This window comes from Rhinopithecus roxellana, chromosome 11, assembly GCF_007565055.1.
Source record: "Rhinopithecus roxellana isolate Shanxi Qingling chromosome 11, ASM756505v1, whole genome shotgun sequence".
In the NCBI taxonomy this organism is placed as follows: Eukaryota; Metazoa; Chordata; class Mammalia; order Primates; family Cercopithecidae; genus Rhinopithecus; species Rhinopithecus roxellana.
Window position 1 is genome coordinate 124,082,658 of NC_044559.1, and position 22,543 is coordinate 124,105,200.

General features: G+C 43.9%; 1 protein-coding gene and 1 non-coding gene across 2 annotated transcripts in view; both read left to right on the forward strand.

Moving 5' to 3' along the window:
* The window catches only part of LOC104682677 (translation initiation factor IF-2-like), a 230,986-nt gene that overhangs the window by 181,129 nt on the left and 27,314 nt on the right, over window positions 1-22,543 (forward strand). The gene's annotated exons all lie outside the window — the stretch shown is intronic.
* LOC115900526 lies at window positions 20,113-20,220 on the forward strand. Its single transcript, XR_004060211.1, has one exon. It is a non-coding gene; the product is annotated as a U6 spliceosomal RNA (small nuclear RNA).

The window sequence follows — 22,543 nt, forward strand, 5'->3', positions numbered from 1 at the left end:
ATCTCTAAGCAGTGTTCAGTGTGCCATATGGCTGTTTTTAAATGCTTATATTAAAATGCCAGAAGGAAAAATCAGTTAAAGAGAAAATCTATGATCAAAAGGGAGGCAGTATATAAAAATGTGGAAAATTTTCAGCCTGGCCACATAAGTCTTTAAAAAGTATTCTTAAGGATAGAAAACTGAGGGTGTGGCCAAGTGACTGTTTGATAAGGAGGTGAGTACAGAGAGAAGGAAGCCAGATGCTGTTCATGAAGATAATGGGAGAATCACCCTAGAGGCATTCCAGAGATCTCCAGGGCTACCAGGCCCTTCACAGGCACACAGTGCTAGGCCCTTGAGGGCAGAATGGCAAAGGAGGGGCCCCAGAGCGCTGGAGACCTCTGGGCTTGCTGCCTCCCTGTATTCTGGCCCAGTGCTGCTTGGTCACTCTGGCTGTGCCTCCAGCAGGCCCAGGTGTGGCTCAGACCACTGCTGTGAAGTTCGGGCCATAAACCTTGTGGCACTCATGTGGTGCTAACTCTGTAGGCATGCAGAATGCAAGGGCTGTGCAGGCATGACTACCTCCACCTAGATTTCAAAGGATGCCTCACAGAGCCTTGGGGCCAGGCAAAGGACTGCCACAGGGAAGGGGTCGCTGCAGAGAGCCCTGGCTGGAATGCTTAGTGGAACTGTGGGAGCAGGGCTACCCCAAGACCCTAGAATTGTGGGGCCACCAGCACACAACACCAGCCTGGGAGAGCCCCAGGAATACAACACAAACCTGTAAGAGCTGCGGTATAGGCAGTCCTCAGCAAAGCCACGGGGACAGGGAAGTCTCAGGGACCCAGCCACACCCATGTGGGACATGAGGCAAAGAAGATTAGATTCAAGCCTTAAGACTGAATGTTGTTTGCCCTTGTTAGGTTTTGGACTTACCTGGAGCCAGTTGTCCCTTTCTTCTTGCCTATTTCTCCCTTTTGGAATGGGAATGCCTATCCTATGCCTGTCCCAACATTGTATTTTGGAAGTAAAAATAGTTTGGAAAAACTTGTTTGATTTCACAGGCTCACAGCTAGAGGGAAATTTGCATCAAGATAAATGGTACTGGCCGGGCGCAGTGGCTCATGCCTGTAATCCCAGCACTTTGGGAGGCTAAAGTGGGCGGATCATGAGGTCAGGAGATCGAGACCATCTTGGCTAACACGGTGAAACCGCATCTCTGCTAAAAATACAAAAAATTAGCCGGGTGTGGCGGCAGGCGCTGTAGTCCCAGCTACTCGGGAGGCTGAGGCAGGAGAATGGTGTGAACCCAGGAGGCGGAGCTTGCAGTGAGCGTGATGGCGCCACTGCACTCCAGCCTGGGCGACAGAGCGAGACTTCGTCTCAAAAAAAAAAAAAAAAAAAAAAAAGATAAATGGTACTGATGGAGAATGGCTGGGCTCCTGGCTAAACCCCACCCTTAAGCTTAGAACTGCGGCCCTAAAAACTGCTGACTCGGTTTTTCCACCCAAATGTTGCTTTTTTGGCCTGCCACACCCCTATCCTGTGCCCATAAAAAGACTTCAGCTGGCAGAGCAACACAAGTGGCTGAGCATTGGGGATACAAGTGGCTGAACGTTGGGAATACAAGCAACTGAGTGTCAGAGACTACAGATAAACGTGGCTAACTTCAGACCGTGCAGCTTCAGAGAGGAGCCCGGTCAGAGACAGCTGGGCTTCAGGGGAAGATCACCTTCTTCCTGTACTATCCCCTTTCCAATTTCCCTTCCACCAAGAGCCACTTCCATTGCTCAACAAAGTCTTCCGCATTCATCATCTTTCAGTTTGTGTGACCTGATTCTTCCTGGATGCTGGACAAGAACCCAGGTGCCCAGAGGGCAGGGGCTTGGATGCTGCTGTGGGGCCCACACAGAGCCTGCTCTTGCTAGAAAGGAGCAACCAGACTGTTCCAGCATTTGTTCCCTCTGGTTCCTGCACTTGCTTCCTTGAATGTCCCCTCTCACAAGGAGTGGCCAGCGGCCGGCAGAGTGAAGTGAGCCATTCCAGTTCCTGCCCGTGAAGGGGGTCAAGGTCAAGGGAACAATTCCATCTCAGTACCTTGAGTCTCACCTATATCTGATTTAGATGAGACTCTGGACTTTAGACTTTTTTTTTTTGAAACAAAGTCTCATGCTATTGCCCAGGCTGGAGTGCAGTGATGCAATCTCAGCTCACTGCAGACTCCCCCTACTAGGTTCGAGCGATACTCCTACCTCAGCCTCCCAAGTAGCTGAAATTACAGGTGTGTGCCACCGCACCTGGATAATTTTTCTTTTCTTTTTTTTTTTTTTTGAGGCGGAGTCTCGCTCTGTCGCCCAGACTGGAGTGCAGTGGCACAATCTCGGCTCACTGCAAGCTCCGCCTCCCGTGTTCACGCCATTCTCCTGCCTCAGCCTCCCGAGTAGCTGGGACTACAGGCGCCCGCCACCTTGCCTGGCTAGTTTTTTGTATTTTTAGTAGAGACGGGGTTTCACCATGTTAGCCAGGATGGTCTCGATCTCCTGACCTCGTGATCCGCCCGTCTCGGCCTCCCAAAGTGCTGGGATTACAGGCTTGAGCCACTGCGCCCGGCCGATAATTTTTCTATTTTTAGTAGAGACAGAGTTTCACCGTGTTGGCCAGGCTGGTCTCAAACTCCTGACCTCAAGCGATCCACCTGCCCCAGCCTCCCAAAGTGCTGGGATTATAGGTGTGACCCACTGCACCTGGCGTTTAAATTCTTTTATACCAAGAAGATAAGAACCAAGGGGCCCAGCACGGTAGCTCACGCCTGTAATCCCAGCACTTTGGGAGGCCAAGGCAGGCAGATCAGTTGAGGCCAGGAGTTTGAGACCAACCTGGCCAACATGGTGAAATCCCATCTCGATTGAGAATACAAAATTAGCGGGCTGTAGTGGCACATGCCTGTAATCCCAGCTACTTGGGAGGCTGAGGCAGGAGAATCCCTAGAGCCTGGGAGGTGGAGGCTGCAGTGAGCCAGCCAGGATTGCACCACTGCACGCCAGTCTGGTCATGAGACTCTGTCTCCAAAAAAAGGAAAAAAGAAGATAAGAGCTGAGGCATCACATCAGCCATCAACAACACCCCGTCTCAAAAATAATTATCACTTTTTCAGCTATGTGTTAACCCATCAGTTTTTTCAACTTTGTAAATCAGTGACTTTATTCCATCACTCAGCTATTTACCCAACATTGCACAGCTCAGGCAGGAACATGTAAGGAACGAAAAGGCAGCACTCAAGCCTGCACTGTACTTTTTATTAGTTTCTTTGGATTTTCATCCTGGGAATCGATACTTGGAAGCAGTGTTTTCTGTCACAAGAGGGAGCAGCCAGGGCCCCCTTATCGTCCTTTTACATCTACATCATCATCAGAACCTCTCCTCTGGCTTCCTGCCAGACTCAGACCAAATCTGCCCCCAGACCTACCACCATGGACATGCTGGACTGTCAGCTGTGTATCCCAGCAGAACACGGTGACAGCTCCACACTGGGCTCTTCAGCCTGTTCCTCATTTGGCAGCTAAAGAACGAGCCAGCCCCGGAATGTTTGAGCATGTCAACAGGAAGGAGAATTGGAGAAGAAAGAGGCCCACCAGGGAAGAGCTTCCCAACAGCTCCCACAAAAGCCCGAGGATGAGGCTGGAATGACCCTCTTTTTTTTTCTAAATGATGGGGTCTCTCTCTGTTGCCCAGGCTGGAGTAGGATGGCACAATGATCGCTCACTGCAACCTCAAACTCCTGGGCTCAAGCAATCCTCCCACCTCAGCCTCCCAAAGTGGAGGAATTACAGGTGCACGCCATTGCACCTATCCTGGAATGACTCTCTTACGGAAAGGCTGTTCTATGTGCCCTCATTACCCACAGTAGGTCATCTTTCTTTCTTTTTCTTTTTCTTTCTTTTTTTTTTTTGAGACAGAAGTCTCACTCTTGTCCCCCAGGCTGGAGTGCAATGGCGAAGTCTCAGCTCACTGCAACCTCCACCTCCCAGGATCAAGCAATTCTCCTGCCTCAGCCTCCCGAGTAGCTGGGATTACAGGTGCCTGCCACCACACCCAGCTAAATTTTGTATTTTTAGTAGAGACGGGGTTTCACCATGTTGGCCAGGCTGGTCTTGAACTCCTGACCTCAGGTGATCCACCTGCCTTGGCCTCCCAAATTGCTGGGATTACAGGCGTGAGCCACCGTGCCCGGCCACAGTAGGTCATCTTTCAAGAAAAGCCCTAGAAAGTGGAATGAATTACATTCAAATCAAGTCAACAACTGCTTTCTAATCTATACAAGTGCAAAATAAGAATGCTTAATGACACCCTTCATGATGCCAACAATTTCCCCCACATCGCCCACTGTAGGGCTATCTCTGTGACCAACATTGCATTAGGGCTCTTGTTGCACTCTGTTGTTTGTTTATGGTTAATGAGAAGTATTTTCATTGCAGCAGAGGAGGATCCTCTATATGGGGAAGTAATAGAACAGGAGAAATGTGTGCCTGTGTCCATGCGGAGAGAGAGGATGTTTTAAATCAGTCTGCTACATGGAACTCCTCCACTAAGTGATCCAAAAAATCATGCTACATTCCTCACTTCAGAAGTTATCTGGGGCCAGGCGTGGTGGCTCACACCTGTAATCCCAGCACTTTGCGGGGCCAAGGCTGGTAGATCACTGAGGTTTCAGGAGTTCGAGACCAGCCTGACCAACATAGTGAAACCCCGTCTCTACTAAAAATACAAAAAAAAAAAGAAAAAAATTAGCTGGGCATGGTAGTGCATGCCTGTAATCCCAGCTACTCGGGAGGCTGAGGCAGGAGAATTGCTTGAACCTGGGAGGTGGAGGTTGTAGTGAACCAAGATTGTACCACTGCACTCCATCTTGGGCAACAGAGAGCAAGACTCTGTCTCAAAAAAAAAAAAGTTTCCTGGAGATACATGTAAATTCTCTTCTGTCATCTTTTATTCTCCACAACCACCCAAGTATGGCTTATGTCATTTAGAATTTTAAAAATAATTGTGCTTGTAGAATGTAAAGAGTGGGGCTGGCTTCTGCTGTGTGACCCACAGCCTCTCCCGGTGGCCTGCAGGTGCGACTCTGACAGTGTGGGAGGTAGCAAGCATGCCAGTGACACGCTGGTGGGCTTCATATCTGCCCCACCTTGGCCAACCCCCCACACCTTCTTTATGCTCCTTTCAGAAGCTATGTGCTTTGGAGAGCCATTCCCTGAAAAGCCCCCTTCTCCTTAACCACTAAGGAAATTTCACTAAATAAAGGCAGCCTGTGTCCTGCTTCAGTAACAGGACACCTGTGTACATCCTCAGGTCCTCATTCAAAGCTGGCCGGGAGCAGCACCTTCAGGCCCTTGGCATGGGCCATTTGCTGCTGTCTTCCCCAGCTCTCAACTCTGGCTGCACAGAGTCAAGAGTCAGTGCACAGGGGAGTCACTACAGGCAAGAGGCCTCCACAGGAGTAACTGATTTATGCACAAAAATTGCAAAGTGAATTTAATAAATGACAGTGGAAAGGCCCAGAAATTCACAACTAAAACAACTGTAGAAACCCTAATCCCCACACATAAATATATACATCATTATTTGTCAAGTTAAAAAGAACACTAATCTTCAGCTTTCTTCTTTATTTATCTAATTTGTTTTCCTTTGACAAGGGAAGAACAAGATTAGTGTGTAAGATGCCTGAATTATTTCTTCACGTTACGTCCATCGCAATAGGTCACCAGTCTACTAATACTCTCAGCCTATTCCTAGTCCTTTGATTGTGAAGATTTTCATTGTTGGCAGTTCCCAAATATTTCATCACCGTTTCTTAAAAGTAGAGACACAAGGATTCTCTTGCTATCATCCCTCCCCCTTTAAGAAATTAAAACTGCACAGCAAAATGAACTATCATCAGAGTGAAGCGATAACCTACAGAATGGGAGAAAATTTTCACAACCTATCCATCTGACAGTGTTCTAATCTCCAGAGTCTACAAGGAACTTAAATTTACAAGGAAAAAAAAAAGAAAAAAAACATCCCCACTAATAACTGGGCAAATGGCTGGGCACGGTAGCTCAAGCCTGTAATCCCAGCACTTTGGGAAGCCAAGGTGGGTGGATCACCTGAGGTCAGGAGTTTGAGACCAGCCTGGCCAACTTGGCAAAATTAGCCAGGTGTGGTGGTGGGCACCTGTAATCCCAGCTACTTAGGAGGCTGAGACAGGAGAATCACTTGAACCTGGGAGGCGGTGGTTGCAGTGACCTGAGATTACGCACTGTACTCCGGCCTGAGTGACAGAGCGAGACTCTGGCAAAAAACAAACAAACAAACAACTGGGCAAAGGACCTGAACAGACACTGCTCAAAAGATATACATGTGGCCAACAAACATAAGAAAAATAAGTCAACAATATTGATCATTAGAGAAATGCAAATCAAAACTACAATGAGATACCATCTCATACCAGTCAGAGTGGCCATTATTAAAATGTCAAAAAACAACAGATGCTGGTGAGGTTGCAGAGAAAAAGGAATCCTGTTATACTGTCGGTGGGAAGGTATATTAGTTCAACCATTGTGGAAGACAGTGTGGTGATTCTCAAAGACCTAGACGCAGAAATGCCATTTGACCCAGCAATCCCATCACTGGGTATATACCCAAGGGAATATAAATCATTCTGTTATAAAGATACATGCACGAGTATGTTCACTACAGGACTATTCACAACACCAGAGACATGAAATCAACCTAAATGCCCATCAGTGATAGACTGGATAAAGAAAATGTGGTACATATACACCATGGAATACTATGCAGCCATAAAAAGGAATGAGATCATGTCCTTTGCAGGGACATGGGTGGAGCTGGAAGCCATTCCTCAGCAAACTAATTCAGGAACAGAAAACCAAACACCACATGTTCTCACTTAGAAGTGGGAGCTGAATGATGAGAACACATGGACACATCAGGAGGAACAACACACAGTAGGGCCTGTTGGGGGACAAGAGAGAGCATCAAGAAGAATCAGCACCCCATTAGGGTGCTGACCTTAATACCTAGGTGATGGGATGATCTGTGCAGCAAACTACCATGGCACACGTTTACCTATGTAACAAATCTGCACGTCCTGCACATGTATCCCGAAACTTAAAATAAAAGTTGAAGAAAAAATATATATAAATAATTTTAAAAACAAAGTAAAAATGTTTTTAATGACATATTTTACCTTTTGCTTTCCTTCTGTTCCTTTCCTTTCCTCTCTCCTCCTCTCCCCCTTTTCTTCATTTTATTTTATTTTATTTTATTTTAAGACAGGGTCTTTGCTCTGCCACCGAGTCTGGAGTACAGTGACACCATCATAGCTCACTGAAGCCTTGAACTCGTTTGCTAAAGCAATCCTCCTACCTCAGCCTCCTGAGTAGCTGGGACTACAAGCACATGCCACCACACTCAGTTAATTTTTAAATTTTTTGTAGAGACAGGGTCTCATTATATTGCTCAGGCTGGTCTTGAACTCCTGGGCTCAAGCGATCCTCCTGCCTTGGCCTCACAAAGTGCTGGGATTACAGGTGTGAGCAACCATACCTGGTCTTTTTTTTTTTTTTTTCCTTTTAGAACACTGTTCTTAGAGTGAGATTTTTTTTCATGTTTCATTTCTTACATATTTTCTCAAGTTGTGGATTGGGTCAAGGTACTTTAAAACTCTTCCCAGAAAAGACTGGTGAAGAGAAGCCCAAGGTCAGTATAATGTTTCTTCAAGATGCTTTCCAGAGAATCTAAAGGAAAGTCAATACCAGGATAATCCAAACTTTTAGATTCCCCAGTCCCAATATCAATTAATGATATAAGTAGTTTATAATTGATTCATGCTGGCTGGGCATGGCAGCTCATGTCTGTAATCCCAGCACTTTGGGAGGCTGAGGTGGACGGATCATGTGAGGTCAGGAATTCAAGAGCAGCCTGGGCAACATGGAGAACCCTATCGCTACTAAAAATACAAAAATTAGCTGGGCGTGGTGGCATATGCCTGTAGTCCCAGCTATTTGGAAAGCTGAGGCAGGAGAATCGCTTGAACCCAGGAGTCAGAGGTTGCAGTGAGCTGAGATTGTGCCACTGCACTCTAGCCTGGACAACAGAGCAAGACTCTATATCAAAAAATAAAAAATAAAATGACTCATGTTGACCTTCTGTGTGACACTCATACTATTCAGTTCTTTTTTTTTTTTTTTTTTTTTTTTTGAGACAGAGTCTCCCTCTGTCGTCCAGGTGGGAGTGCAGTGGTGCCATCTTGGCTCACTGCAGCCTCCTCCTCCTGGGTTCAAGCGATTCTCCTGCCTCAGCTTTTCAAATAGCTGGGACTACAGGCATATGCCACCACACCCAGCTAATTTTTGTATTTTTAGTAGCGATAGGGTTCTCCATGTTGCCCAGGCTGGTCTTGAACTCCTGATCTCTCTTATTTTTTATTTATTTATTTTTTTTTGAGACAGTGTTTTACTTTTATTGTCCAGGTTAGAGTGCAGTGGCACAATCTTGGCTCACTGCAACCTCCACCTTCTGGTTTCAAGCAATTCTTCTGCCTCAGCCTCCCAAGTCGCTGGGATTACAGGTGCCCACCACCACACCGAGCTAATTTTTGTAATCTTAGTAAAGACGGAGTTTTGCCATTTTGGCCAGACTGGTCTTGAACTCCCGACCTCCGGTGATCTGCCTGCGTTGACCTCCCAAAGTTCTGGGATTACAGGCGTGAGCCACTACGCCTGGCCCTTTATTTATTTATTTATTTATTTATTTATTTATTTATTTTAGATGAAGTTTTACTCTTTTTGACCAGGCTGGAGTGCAATGGTGCAATCTCAGCTCACTGCAACCTCCACCTCCCTGGTTCAAGCAATTCTCCTGCCTTAGCCTCCCGAGTAGCTGGGATTACAGGCGCACACCACCACGCCCAGCTAATTTTTGTAATTTTAGTAAAGACAAGGTTTTGCCATTTTGGCCAGGCTGGTCTTGAACTCCTGACCTCAGGTGATCCGCCTGCATTGGCCTCCCAAAGTTGTGGGATTACAGGCATGAGCCACCGCACCCGACCTATTCAGTTCTTTATGTTCTGTCAATTTTTTTCAGAGATTGGGTCTCCCTGTATTGCCCAAGCTGGAATACAACTGCATGATGGTGGCTCACTGCAGCCTCGACCTCCTGGGATCAAGCAATCCTCCTGCTTCAGCCTCCTGAGTAGCTAAGACTACAGGCATGAGCCACCAAACCTGGTTAATTTTTTAAATTTTTTGTAGGCCAGGTGCGGTGGCTCATGCCTATAATCCCAGCACTTTGGGAGGCCAAGGTGGGCGGATCACCTGAGGTCAGGAGTTTGAGACCAGCCTGACCAACATGGCAAAATCCCGTCTCTTCTAAAAATACAAAAATTACCCAGGCATGTTGGCACACGCCTGTAATCTCAGCTATTTGGGAAGCTGAGGTAGGAGAATCGCTTGAACCCAGGAGGTAGAGGTTGCTATGAGCTGAGATCGTGCCAGGCTGCACTCCAGCCTGGGCGACAGAGAGAGACTAAAAAAAAAAAATTTTTTTTTCTTTAGAGACAGGGTCTTGCTCTGTTGTCCAGGCTGGTCTCAAACTGCTAACCTCAAGCGATCCTCCTTCCTCAACATCCCAAAGCTATTCAGTTTTGTTTTGTTTTGTTTTTTAAGACAGATTCTTGCTCTGTCACCTAGGCAGAGTACAGTAGCACAATCATGGCTCACTGCTGCCTCAACTCCCTGGGCTCAAGTGATCCTCCCACTTCTCAAGTGAGCCTCCCAAGTAGCCAGGACGACAGGTGTGCACTACCATGCCCAGCTCATTGTTTTATTTTTTTGTAGAGACGGGATCTCACAAGGTTGCCCTGGCTGGTTTTGAACTTCTGGCTTCGAGCAATCTTCCTGCCCAAGTTTCGGGATTATAGATTTGAGCCACAGAACCTGGCCCACTATTCACACACTTAATACACCAAGCCTTGCAGAAACTGCCAACATCTTTAAATGGAACTATCAGCTTCTAACATAGCTCAAGGATCCCAAAAGTCCCTTCGATTAGGCCTTGGTCAGGATTTGGATGTAGAGAAGAGAAATTATGTCCTGGTGACAGGCCCTGCCTGGCAATGTTAACTGGGCAGTTATTCTAAACCACATCAAATGATCTGATTGATCTCAGGTGGGGCACAGGCACTTACATTCTTCTAAAGCTTCCCAGGCAATTTTCATGCACAGCCAGCATTTAAAACTCTTTTCCTAGGGTGAAACCCATATCTTAGTTTGCCAACTGGATGCTTTCTCAACTTCCCAGATCCCTGATCGGGGTCCTAGATTTGACATACTACTGCAATTCTGGGGTGGGAGGGGAGTGATGGGAATGACGGGAATGATGGTGTTGGCCCAGTCGGCCCCTGGCAGGATGGGGTAATAGTGGGAGCAGGGGCAGCCTTGCAGGAGGTAGGCTCTTACATACAGCGTTTGGTCTGTGCTTTAATCCAAATGCAAGTCCATGATTCAAGAGTCTTTTCTCCCCGTGGTCCTGTCTGACTCAGACTCTGAGAAGAGCTGGCAGGAATGAGTTCATCAAATGCCTTGGTCATGATAGGAAGGATGAGGTAGCATGATACCACAAGAGGCATGGGGGAGAGGAGAAAAGAGAAAAGAGAGCACCAGAAAAGAACAGGAAAAGGCACTGAAGGTGGAAGTAGAAAGACAAAGCATGAACAGGATCAAATTCTCAGTCCCAACATAGAGATTGCCGTGCTTTCCCTGACCCTGGTAGTTTTGGTTTCTTTCTGGGACATTAGTATAATAGAAAATGGCTGTAAGAGTTAGGAGAGCAAGTGATTTTCTGAGCCAATGGGATGTCTCAGGGTCCCTTTAAAAAAAAAAAAAAAAGTATGTTGTTTGATTATGCATAAAATTTCTTTAAGGAGAGCCCACATTTTCTTTTCTACATTAAAAAAAAAAAAAAAAAAAACTGGGACTGGGGCTGGGTACAGTGGCTCAAGCCTATAATCCCAGCACTTTAGGAGGCCAAGGCAGGCGGATCACTTGAGGCCAGGAGTTTGACACCAGCCTGGCCAACATGGCCAAACCTCGTCTCTACCAAAAAAAAAAAAAAAAAAAATAGCCAGCCATGATGGCTCGTGTCTGTAATCCCAGCTACTTGGAAGGCTGAGGCAGGAGAATCACTTGAACCGGGGAGGTGGAGGTTGCAGTGAGCCAAGATCATGCCACTGCACTCCAGCCTGGGTGACACAGCAAGACTCTGTCTCAAAAAAAAAAAAAAAAACAGGACTGGGTGTGGTATTTTATGCCAGTAATCCCAACACTTTGTGAAGCTTGAGCCCAGGAGTTCAAGACCAGCTTGGGCAACATAGTGAGATCCCATCTCTACAGAAAATTTAAAAACCAGCCAAGCATGGTGGTGCACTCCTAGCTACTCAAGAGGCTGAGGTGGGAGGATTACTTGACCCCAGGAAGTCAAGGCCACAGTGAATAAATAAGGCTGAAAATAAAACCCCACCCAAGGAAAAGTAACAAGATTTAAAGCTATACTTTCAAACAAAGGCCTGGACAGAGGATTCTGGAAAGATGATCGAATAGGAAGCCCCAAGAATCGGTCTCCCTATCTAGACAACAATTACCCAGGCAGAATCTCTTTGTCATAACTATTTCAGAACCCTGGAATCTATTGAAGACTTGCAGCTTTCAGCAGAAGACTTAGATGGTAAATTGTGGATAATTTTGGTCAATTTCAGCTCTTGGTGCAGTAGCAGCTACCCTTTGCCTTACCACCTTTCCCCACGGCAGGCAGGCAGCTGTGCATGTGTTTTTTTTTTCTTTTCTTTTCTTTTTTTTTTTTTTTTTTGAGACAGAGTCTCTCTCTGTCACCCAGGCTGAAGTGCAGTGGCTCGATCTCGGCTCACTGCAACCTCCACCTCCCAGGTTCAATCAATTCTGCCTCAGCCTCTCGAGTAGCTGGGACTACAGGTGTGTGCCACCACACCCAGCTTATTTTTGTATTTTTTAAGAGAGACAGGGTTTCACTATGTTGGCCAGGCTGGTCTCAGGGGCCTCATGATCCGCCTCCCAAAGTGCTGGGATTGAAGGCATGAGCCACCGAGCCCGGCCGCATGTGTTTCTAAGGCAGATTGAACCAACTTGCAGGAGCCAGGGTCGACAAAGAAGCCCTATCCTCCAACTATTAGGAATCTCCACAAATATCAGAATCACTGGTTTCTGCTTTTGATCACAGAGGCGCAGACGAAGAAGCAGGTGGACGTTTTTGTTACACCTCTGTCATTGTGGCAAGACCCTCCTCTGGATATGAAGGGCCAGCGCCCTTCCCCCACCTTCATTTTTTCTCTTTCCCCCTTGGGAGTCAAATACTAAAGTCTGGGATAGTCAAAAGCAACTGAATATACAGGAATTATATTAGGAAGTACTCACACCTCCCAGGGAAAGGTGCAGGCTCACAAGAGGCCTCAGAAAACATCAGCTTTCCACCTCAGCCTAACTTCTGGTCACAGAGACAGCAGACAACATTAAAATAACAACAACAATAAACAAAAACCATAACAAAGAACAGCAAACTCTGAGAATCTGATTTCCAGAGTTACCGTGTTTTATTTACTTATGTAGAGACAGAGTCTCACTCTGTCACCCAGGCTGGAGTGCGCAGTGGGACGATTTTGGCTCACTGCAACCTCTACCTCCCAAAGAAATAAAAAAAAATTCTAGAGCTGAGAAGGACAATAAAATGAAAAATTCACTAGAAGGATTCAAAGGCAGATTTGAGCAGGCAGAAGGAGGAGTCAGTAAAGTTAAAGAAAGGGCAATGGAAATTATTGAGTCTAAGGAACAGAAGGAAAAAAGATCGAAGAAAAGTAAACAGAATCTAAGGGACTTGTGGGACACCATCAAGTGGACCAACACGCATATTGTGAAAGTCTAATCTCAGAAGAAGAAGAGGGAAGCCAAGAGAATATTCAAAAAAGTAATGGCTGAAAACATCCCAAACTTGAAAGATATGAATATAAACATCCAAGAAGCTCAATAAACTCCAGGTAAGATAAACTCAAAGACCCACACCAAGACACATTAGAATCAGACCTTTGAAAGACAAAGAGAAAATCTTGAGAGCAGCAAGGGGGAAGGAGTTCATCACATACAAGGGTCTCTCAATAAGACTGTCAGCACATTTCTCCCAGAAACTCTGCAGGCCAGAAGACAGTGGGCCAACGTATACAAAGTGCTAAAAGAAAATAAAACCAACAACAACAAGAATCCTATATCTGGCTTAACAGTTCTTCAAAAGTGAGGGAGAAATTAAGACATTCCCAGATAAAAAATGAGGGAGAGCCGGGTGTGGTGGTGTGTGCCTGCAATCCTAGTTGCTCAGGAGACTGAGGTGAGAGGATCACTTGAGCTCAGGAGTCTGAGACCAGCCTAAGTAACACAGCAAGATCCTGTCTCAAAAAAAATAATAGAAAGAAAGAGAAAGAGAGAAAGAAAGGAAAAAAGGAAAGAAAGGAAAGAAAGGGAGAAGGAAAGAAAGAAGAAAGAAAGAAAGAAAGAAAGAAAGAAAGAAAGAAAGAAAGAAAGAAAGAAAGAAAGAAAGAAAGAAAGAAAGAAAGAAAGAAAGAAAGAAAGAAAGAAAGAAGAGAAAGAAAGAAAGAGAAAGAAAAGGAAGAAAGAAAGAGAAAGAAAGAAAGAAAAGGAAGGAAGGAAGAAAGAAAAGGAAAAGAAAAGAAAGGGAAGGAAGGGAGGGAGGGAGGGAAAAGATAAGAAAAGAAAAGAAAAAAGAAAAGGAAGAGAGAATTACCACTAGACCTGGCCCACAATAAATGCTCAGGAAAGTCATACAGTGTGAAATGTAAGGACATTAGACAGTAACTGGAAGCCATATGGAGAAACAAAGATTCCAATAAAGGTAAATACATGGGCCATTATAAAAGGTAGTATTATTGTAACAAAGGTTTTTAACTTCACTTTTTGTTTTCTATATGATAGACTATATGATAGTCTCTTAAAAGACTAATACATTTTTAAAAATTAGTCAAAAAGCTAGTATTATTATAACTTTGGGCTGTAATTCCACATTTTGTTTTTTTACTTTTAAGACACAAAAGCACTTAAAATAATTATTAGTTTATGACTTGGGGCAGCACATTATAAATATGTAATTTTGTGACACCAACAATCAAGAGGAGTGAGGACCTAGCTATAAAGAAGCGGAATTTTTTTATTTTTTATTTTTTATTTTTTTATTTTTGAGACAGAGTCTCGCTCTTTTGCCCAGGCTGGAGTTCAGTGGCACAATCTCAGCTCACTGCAACCTCCGCCTCCTGGGTTCAAGCAATTCTCTGCCTCAGCCTCCCGAGTAGCTGGGATTACAGGCACCTGCCACCACACCCAGCTAATTTTCATATTTTTAATAGAGATGGGGTTTCGCCATCCTGGCCAGGCTGGTCTTGAACTCCTGACCTCGTGATCTAGCCGCCTCAACCTCCCAAAGTGCTGGGATTACAGGCATGAGCCACCGCCCAGCCTTGTATGTTATTTAAGTTAAATTGGTATAAATCCAGATTAGAATTTTATAACTTTAGGAAGTTAAATGTGATCTCCATGGTAACCACAGAAAAAATAGCTGTAGATATACACACAACGAAATGAGAAATTAACTTAAATTTTCCACAATAAAAAATCAAGTAAACACAAAAGATAGTAAGGCAGGAAGCATGGAACCACTTATGTGCTATCTTCAGATGATTTTTATTAGATCCAAAGACAAAATCCATTGGAAGTGAAAAAATGGAAAAAGATATTCCATGCAAATAGTAAGTAAAATAGGCCAGGATGACTATACTAATATTAGACAAAATAGACTTTAAATTTTTTAAAGGTACAGTTGACAAAGAAAGACACTATAGATTAATAAAAAGGTTTGGTACAGCAAGAAGATATAATAATTATATGGCTTGGGGCAGTGGCTCATGCCTGTAATCCCAGTATTTTGGGAGGCTGAGGTGGGCAAATCGCTTGAGCCCAGGAGTTCAAGACCGGTCTGGGCAACATAGTGAAATCCCATCTCTACAAAAAGTTTTAAAAATTAGCCAGGCATGGTGGCACATGCATGTGGTCCCAGCTACTTGAGAGGCTGAGGTGGGAGGATCACTTGAGCCCAGGAGGTTGAGGCCACAGTGAACCATAATCATGCCACTGTACTCTAGCTTGGGCGACAGAGAGAGAGCTTGTCTGAAAATTATAAGCATTTGCTGGGTGTGGTGGCTCATGCCTGTAATCTCAGGACTTTGGGATGCCAAGGAAGGTGGATCACCTGAGGTCAGGAGTTTGAGACCAGCCTGACCAATATGGTGAAACCCCATCTCACTAAAACAATACCACAATTAGCCAGGCGTGGTGCTTTGTACCTGTAGTCCCAGAATCACTTGAACCTGGGAGATGGAGGGTGAAGTGAGTCAAGATCATGCCACTTCACTCCAGACTGGGTGACAGAGCAGGACTCTGTCTAAAAAAAAAAAAAAAAAAAAAAAAAAAAAAAAAAAATATATATATATATATATATATATATATATATATATATATACCCACACACACACACACACACATTTATGCACCTCACAGACCATCAAAATATGTAAAGCACAAACTAATAGAATTGAAGGGAGAAATAAACAGTTCTATAATAAAAGTTGTAGACTTCAGTGCCCCACTATCAATAATGGATGGAACAACCAGACAGAAGATAAGTAAGGAAATAGATGATTTAACAAAATAAACCAACTGTATGTCTATTAGACATATACGGACATAGAACATGCTACCCAACAACAAAAGGATACACACTCTTCTCAGGTGTACATAGAAAGCTTTCCATGGGCCAGGCGCGGTGGCTCAAGCCTGTAATCCCAGCACTTTGGGAGGCCGAGACGGGCGGATCATGAGGTCAGGAGTTCGAGACCACCCTGGCTAACACGGTGAAAACCCGTCTCTACTAAAAAATACAAAAAGCTAGCCGGGCGAGGTGGCTGGCGCCTGTAGTCCCAGCTACTCGGGAGGCTGAGGCAGGAGAATGGCATAAACCCAGGAGGCGGAGCTTGCAGTGAGCTGAGATCCGGCCACTGCACTCCAGCCCGGGTGACAGAGCGAGACTCCATCTCAAAAAAAAAAAAAAAAAGAAAAAAAAAAAAAGAAAGTTTTCCAGGGTAGATCCTATGTTAGGCTACAACCTACAGCGGTCGATTGTTTAAAATATCATACAATGTGGCCAGGTGCGGTGGCTCACGCCTGTAATCCCAGCACTTTGGAGGCCAAGGTGGGTGGATCATGAGGTCAGGAGATCGAGACCATCCTGGCTAACATGGTGAAACCCCGTCTCTACCAAAAACACAAAAAAATTAGCCAGGCGTGGTGAGATGCGTCTCTACTAAAAATAAAAAAATTAGCCAGGCATGAACCCCGGAGGCAGAGCTTGCAGTGAGCTGAGATAGTGCCACTGCACTCCGGCCTGGGCAACAGAGCAAGACTCCGTCTCAAAAAAAAAAAAAAAAAAAAAAAATATATATATATATATATATATATATATATATATAATATATATATATCATACAATGTATCCTCTCTGACCACAATGGAATAAAGGTAGAGATCAATTACAGAAGTAAAGCTGGAAAATTCCTAGAAATTAAACAACACACCTTTTTTTTTTTTTTTTTTTGAGACAGTGTCCTCCTGAGTAGCTGGAACTACAGGCACAGGCCACCACGTCTGGCTAATTTTTGTTTTTTTTCTTTTGTGGAGACAGGGTCTTGCCATGTTGTCCAGGTTGGTCTTGAACTCTTGGGCTCAAGCAATCCACTGGCCTCCCAAAGTGCTGAGACTGCAGGCATGAGTCACTGCACCCAGCCTAATTATTTTATCATCAAATTAGATGACAAGGAATTATGCGCTAAAGAAAAAAGTACCATATGGTAGGTCAGCATTACCAACCTAAGCATTCTTCACAGCATTCTCAACTCACAGGAAAGCAACCGGCCAGAAAAATCAGGAAATTTCAGAAAGAATATCTCATTACAGCATCATTTTTTTTCACTAAAACAGAAAATAAAAATAAAGCTGCAACCAAAATAAATTTCCAAATGGCTCATTTGTTAGGCAAGCACATTTACTGATAGTGAATTAATTAAATCATATTTAATTCCAGAAGCCAAAGAAATGTGTCCAGAGAAAATAAACTGGTTTAAGACTATTCACTTTTGGGTAAAAAACAGTCACTTAAACAGTTGCGGATATTGAGAGCAACATCAATAGCCAATTTTAAAACAACGCAAATTATTTTGAGTGATTTTCCTTGGCTTCTAATCACTCAACAGATATTTCCAGCACTATTCAGTTGCTGTTTATTCAAGGAGTCAATGCCTGGTCTGAAGTCACTGAATGTTAGCCTCTATGAATCGTCTACATGGAACAAATATAATTGAGAATATTTTTAGAGCACTCAAGAAAACACCAATTCAGTACAACCTCGTGGGGAATCTACTAAGATGTGTTAAAATGGATAGTTATAAAAATCACTATCCATTTTATGGTGGTTCACGCCTGTAATCCCAATGCTTTAGGAGGTCAAGGTGGGAGGATGGCTTAAATTCAGAAGTTCAAGACCAGTCTAGGCAACAGAGAGAGACCCCCATCTCTACAAAACATACAAAAATTAGTGAGGATGCTGGTGCATGTCTGTAGCCACAGCTACACAGGAGGCTAGGGTGGGAGGCTTGCTTGAGCCCAAGAGCTGGATGCTGTAGTGAGCTGTGATAGCACAACTGCACTCCAGCCTAGATGACAGAGTGAGATCCTATCCCCCAAAAAAACTACGTGGAGAAGATAAAGGTCTGGTTTAACAAATTTACAAAGTTTTTTTTTTAAATTCGAGGTGTTGGAAGACTTCTTTGTATTCATTGTACTAGTCATCAGCAGGTACATATGTGAAAAATATTTGACTATCATGTGTTATTCAACCAATAGTGTCAACAGTGAACTTCATTTGTTCTCAAGGACTTAATAATGTTCAGTCCCGTGAATTTTTGTCATAAATAGAAGCAAATATCCTCATTTGCCCTATCACACAGCAGTTCGATGGTTTTGCAGTGGTAAAATTGTACGGATTTTTTCTTTAACCTCATAGTTAAGATTCAAATTTTTCTAAATGAGGACTTTCTGTGACCACTACAATTCTGAATGGCTTTGAAAAGTAGCTTCTGCGGCAGACTTGGTAATGTTTCTTAGTGAATTAAGCCTAAAACTACAAGACGAAACAGAGGTTGTATAGAAAACTTCTATTCAATAAAATCATTTGGATGACAACAACGTGGTTGGAACCATAAGCAATATCAAGCCGCTTTATTTACTCCCTCTGCTGTCAAAAATTAGAAGAAGCAAGATCTCCATCCCATACAAATTTGCAGAGAATATATTTTCCAAAACTGTTCCAGCAATATTTTTCATACCTCAATGCAACTGCAAAAGATATTCTCATATTTCTTTCTTTCTTTCTTTCTTTTTTTGAGACGGAGTCTTGTTCTGTCGCCAGGCTGGAGTGCAGTGGCGCCATCTCGGCTCACTGCAAGCTCCGCCTCCTGGGTTCACGCCATTCTCCTGCCTCAGCCTCCCGAGTAGCTGGGACTACAGACGCCCGCCACCACGCCCAGCTAATTTTTTGTATTTTTAGTAGAGACGGAGTTTCACCATGTTAGCCAGGATGGTGTCAATCTTCTGATCTCGTGATCCGCCCACCTCGGCCTCCCAAAGTGCTGGGATTACAGGCGTGAGCCACTGCGCCCGGCCAGGATATTCTCATATTTCAAAACCCATTTAACTGTGCTGTTGAGGAGCCTCTACATAACCTTTGAGGAGAAATGATTAATCTTCGGTGTAGTAATGTGTTAAAAGGCAAATATCAAAGAAAGAATATAATAAACTCCTATAAATGCCCTCAAGCGGTGAATATAGACAATTAAAATCTTATGCTATGATTGGTATCAGTGTCCAGCAGTATCTTATTTGTGTGAAAAAGACATTTCCTTGTTTTATAAGTACCTATATAATACCTCAATTTGCCTGTTAGCCTACAAGGGGCTTTTCTTTGCAGAAAATAGAAAAGCCCCTTGTCTAGAGGGCTGTAGGTGTCTGAAAGTTGCAGAAAAAATGTCATTAAAAGTTGTGTTGAAGGCTGGGCACAGTGGCTCACGCCTGTGATCCCAGCAGTTTGGACCACCGAAGCAGGCAGAACACTTGCACCCAGGGTTCGAGACCAGCCTGGGCAACATAATGAAACTCCATCTCTACAAAAAATACAAAAATTAACCAGGAGTGGTGGCTCGTGCCTGTAGTCGCAGCTACTCGAGAGGCTGAGGCAGGAGGATCTCTTAAGCCCATGAGATCAAGGCTGCAGTGAGCTGTGATTATACTACTGTCTTCCAGCCTGCATGACAGAGTAAGACCCCATCTCAAAAAAAAAAAAAAAAAAAAAAAAAGTGACACTAAAGGATTGCTTGCCAGGGAAAGTTTGGTTAAGTATGAAGTCTAATTATTCCAATTTAGCAAACAAAACCTTATCTGCAGTCATGTTACTTTAATCAAAAATAAAAGTGGGCCTGAAGCTACATCTTTCTACTACTATAAACCTAACATGAGCAGTTTAGTTTCAGCAAACACCACCATCTGTCTCATCAGTGCTGCCAATTTTAATTTTTATTAGTTTTATAGTTTTGTTTGTATTTCATTTGTACATCTTGTATTGGATTCAGACACCAATAACACTAAGGAAGTTAATATTATGTTTGCTCATATGTATGTAACATTATATTAAAAATAGCCTTTATTTATTTTTGTCAAGACGTGGTTTCACTATATTGCCAGGGCTGCTCTCAAACTCCCTAACTAAAGCCACCTTCCTGCCTCCACCTCCCAAAGTGCTGGGATTTCAGGTGTGAGCTACTGCACCTGGCCAAAAAATAGTCTTAAGTCACAATTCTAAGGTGGACATTTATTTTTCTTTATAACCGTCCAGTTAAATATTCAAATTTGAATGGGAATGATACAGCGAAGATTAGCATGGTCCCTGGGCAAGGATGACATGTAAATTCATGAAGAGTTCCATATTTTAATAAAATCTTGAGCTGATGTTCACCTCAAAAATCCATCCATCAATCAATACTCGATTTTGAGAAAACATTGCCTGAAGTTGAACATCCTCCCAAGATCAGAGCAATTGTCTCAATCAGGTGTTAGATGTGAATATGAATGAAAGCCCCAAATCTTCCCAGATGTATTTTCACTTACTGAAAAGGAACCTTATGAATACACATAAATCTGTTACTTTGAGAAGTGTGAAAAAGCTAAGTGCAGTACTTCTCATCAAGTGGTCATGGAAATGGCAGCGTGTCCGGAAGAGGCTCTATTAGGCAGAACTGACCTTGACAGCATTCTCGACTTACCTCTTCAGATGCAGCAGTCCTCAGCCTGAACATGCACAGAATTACCTGGAGAGCTTAACAGGTTCTCAAACTTCTCTTCCAGAGATTTTCACTGGGCAGTTCTAGAATGAGACCCAGGGATATGTATTTATAGTAAACATCTCAGAAGATTCTGACTGTGAGGATACATGGACCACAAAATTTTGAGAAAAATGCCCTCATGACTCCTGATTTTCATGGCTTCATTCTGTCCTTCACTTTATTATTTATCTATTTATTTGTTTGTTTATTTATTTATTTATTTATTGAGATGGAGTCTCATTCTATTATCCAGGCTCAAGTGCAGTGGTGTGATCTTGACTCACTGCAACATCTGCCCTCTGGGTTCAAGCGATTCTCCTGCCTCAGCCTCCCGGGTAGCTGGGATTACAGGCGCCCGCCACCATACCCAGCTAATTTTTGTATTTTTAGTAGAGACGAGGTTTCACCATGTTGGCCAGGCTGGTCTAGAACTCCTGACCTCAAGCAGTCTGCCTCCCTCAGCCTCCTAAAGTGCTGGGATTACAGGTGTGAGCCACCGTGCCCGGCCTGTCCTTCACTTTAGATCCCAGATCTTTTTCAAAGCTGCAAGCTTGTTTTGTCTGCAAGGACTCCCTACTGTACAAGGTGAGGCGGGAAGAGGTCAGCCATTCTATCTTGCTATTCTCTTCATCGTTATAAATCCTAAACCACACTTTCTGCAGAACATTCTAGAATATAGCAGTGCCTTGGGCTATTTTGTTTGTAACTAACTAGAAGCAATTTTCTTGCTTTCAGGTTTAAAGATTCAAATACCAAATAAGTCAACTTGCAGTTGAAGAATAAAATGTGACCAAGACTCATTCTCTATCATTCTAGTTATTTTTTTAAAGTCTTAAACAACATAAACAATCGACACAGTCTTACATTTAGTGATTTTCTGAAATCTCCACTGAAGTTTCATACATACACAAAAAAGCCCTTGCTTCGTTGCTTGCAAAATAGATGAATACCATCATGTTAGGCCAAAATAATTAGTCCAGCCCATGCTTAGTGGTTAATATTAATATAAAACCCCTACAACTCAATATTAGTCTCAATATAAGACATCAAAAACCTAGTGTTGGCAGGGAGCAGTGCTTCACACCTGTAACCTCAGCAGTCTGGGAGGCCGAGATAGGTAGATCTCTTGAGTTCAGGAGTTTGAGGACAGTCTGGGCAACATGGTAAGACCTGCCCCCCTTATCTTTACTAAAATTTAAAAAAAGATTAGCCAGGAGTGGTAGCATGTGCCTGTTGGGGCTGAGGTGTTGGGAGAATCGCTTGAGCCTGGGAGGTGGAGGTTGCAATGAGCCTAGATCATGCCACTGCACTCCAGTCTGGGCAACAGAGTGAGACTGTATTACTGAACCAAACAAAACAAACCTAGTGTCACTAAAAAAGACTTTTAAAAAGTGTAAAATTCAGGCCACTTCCTAAGCAAACATTGCTGAGGAAACCAAAGTGTTAGTTTGATTTTCTTTTTCTTTTTTAGAGACAACGTCTCATTGTGTTGCTCAGGCTGGAGGGTGGTAGCATGATCACGGCTCACTGCAGCATCAGCCTCCTGGGCTTAAGTGATCCTCTGGCCTTGGCCTCCTGGAGTGCTGGGATTACAGGTTTGAGCCACACTGCACCCAGCCCTAGTCTGATTTTCTTTACTTTACTTTTCTTTTTTTTTTTTGAGAGGGAGTTTCACTCTTCTTGCCCAGGCTGGAGTACAATGGAATGATGATCTCAGCTCACTGCAACCTCCACCTCCCAGGTTCAAACAATTCTCCTCCCTCAGCCTCCCAAGTAGCTGGGATTACAGGCATGCACCACCATGCCTGGCTAATTTTTTTGTATTTTTGGTAGAGATGGGGTTTCGCCATGTTAGCCAGGCTGGTCTTGAACTCCTGACCTCAGGTGATCCACCCACCTCGGCCTCCCAAAGTGCTGGGATTACAGGCGTGA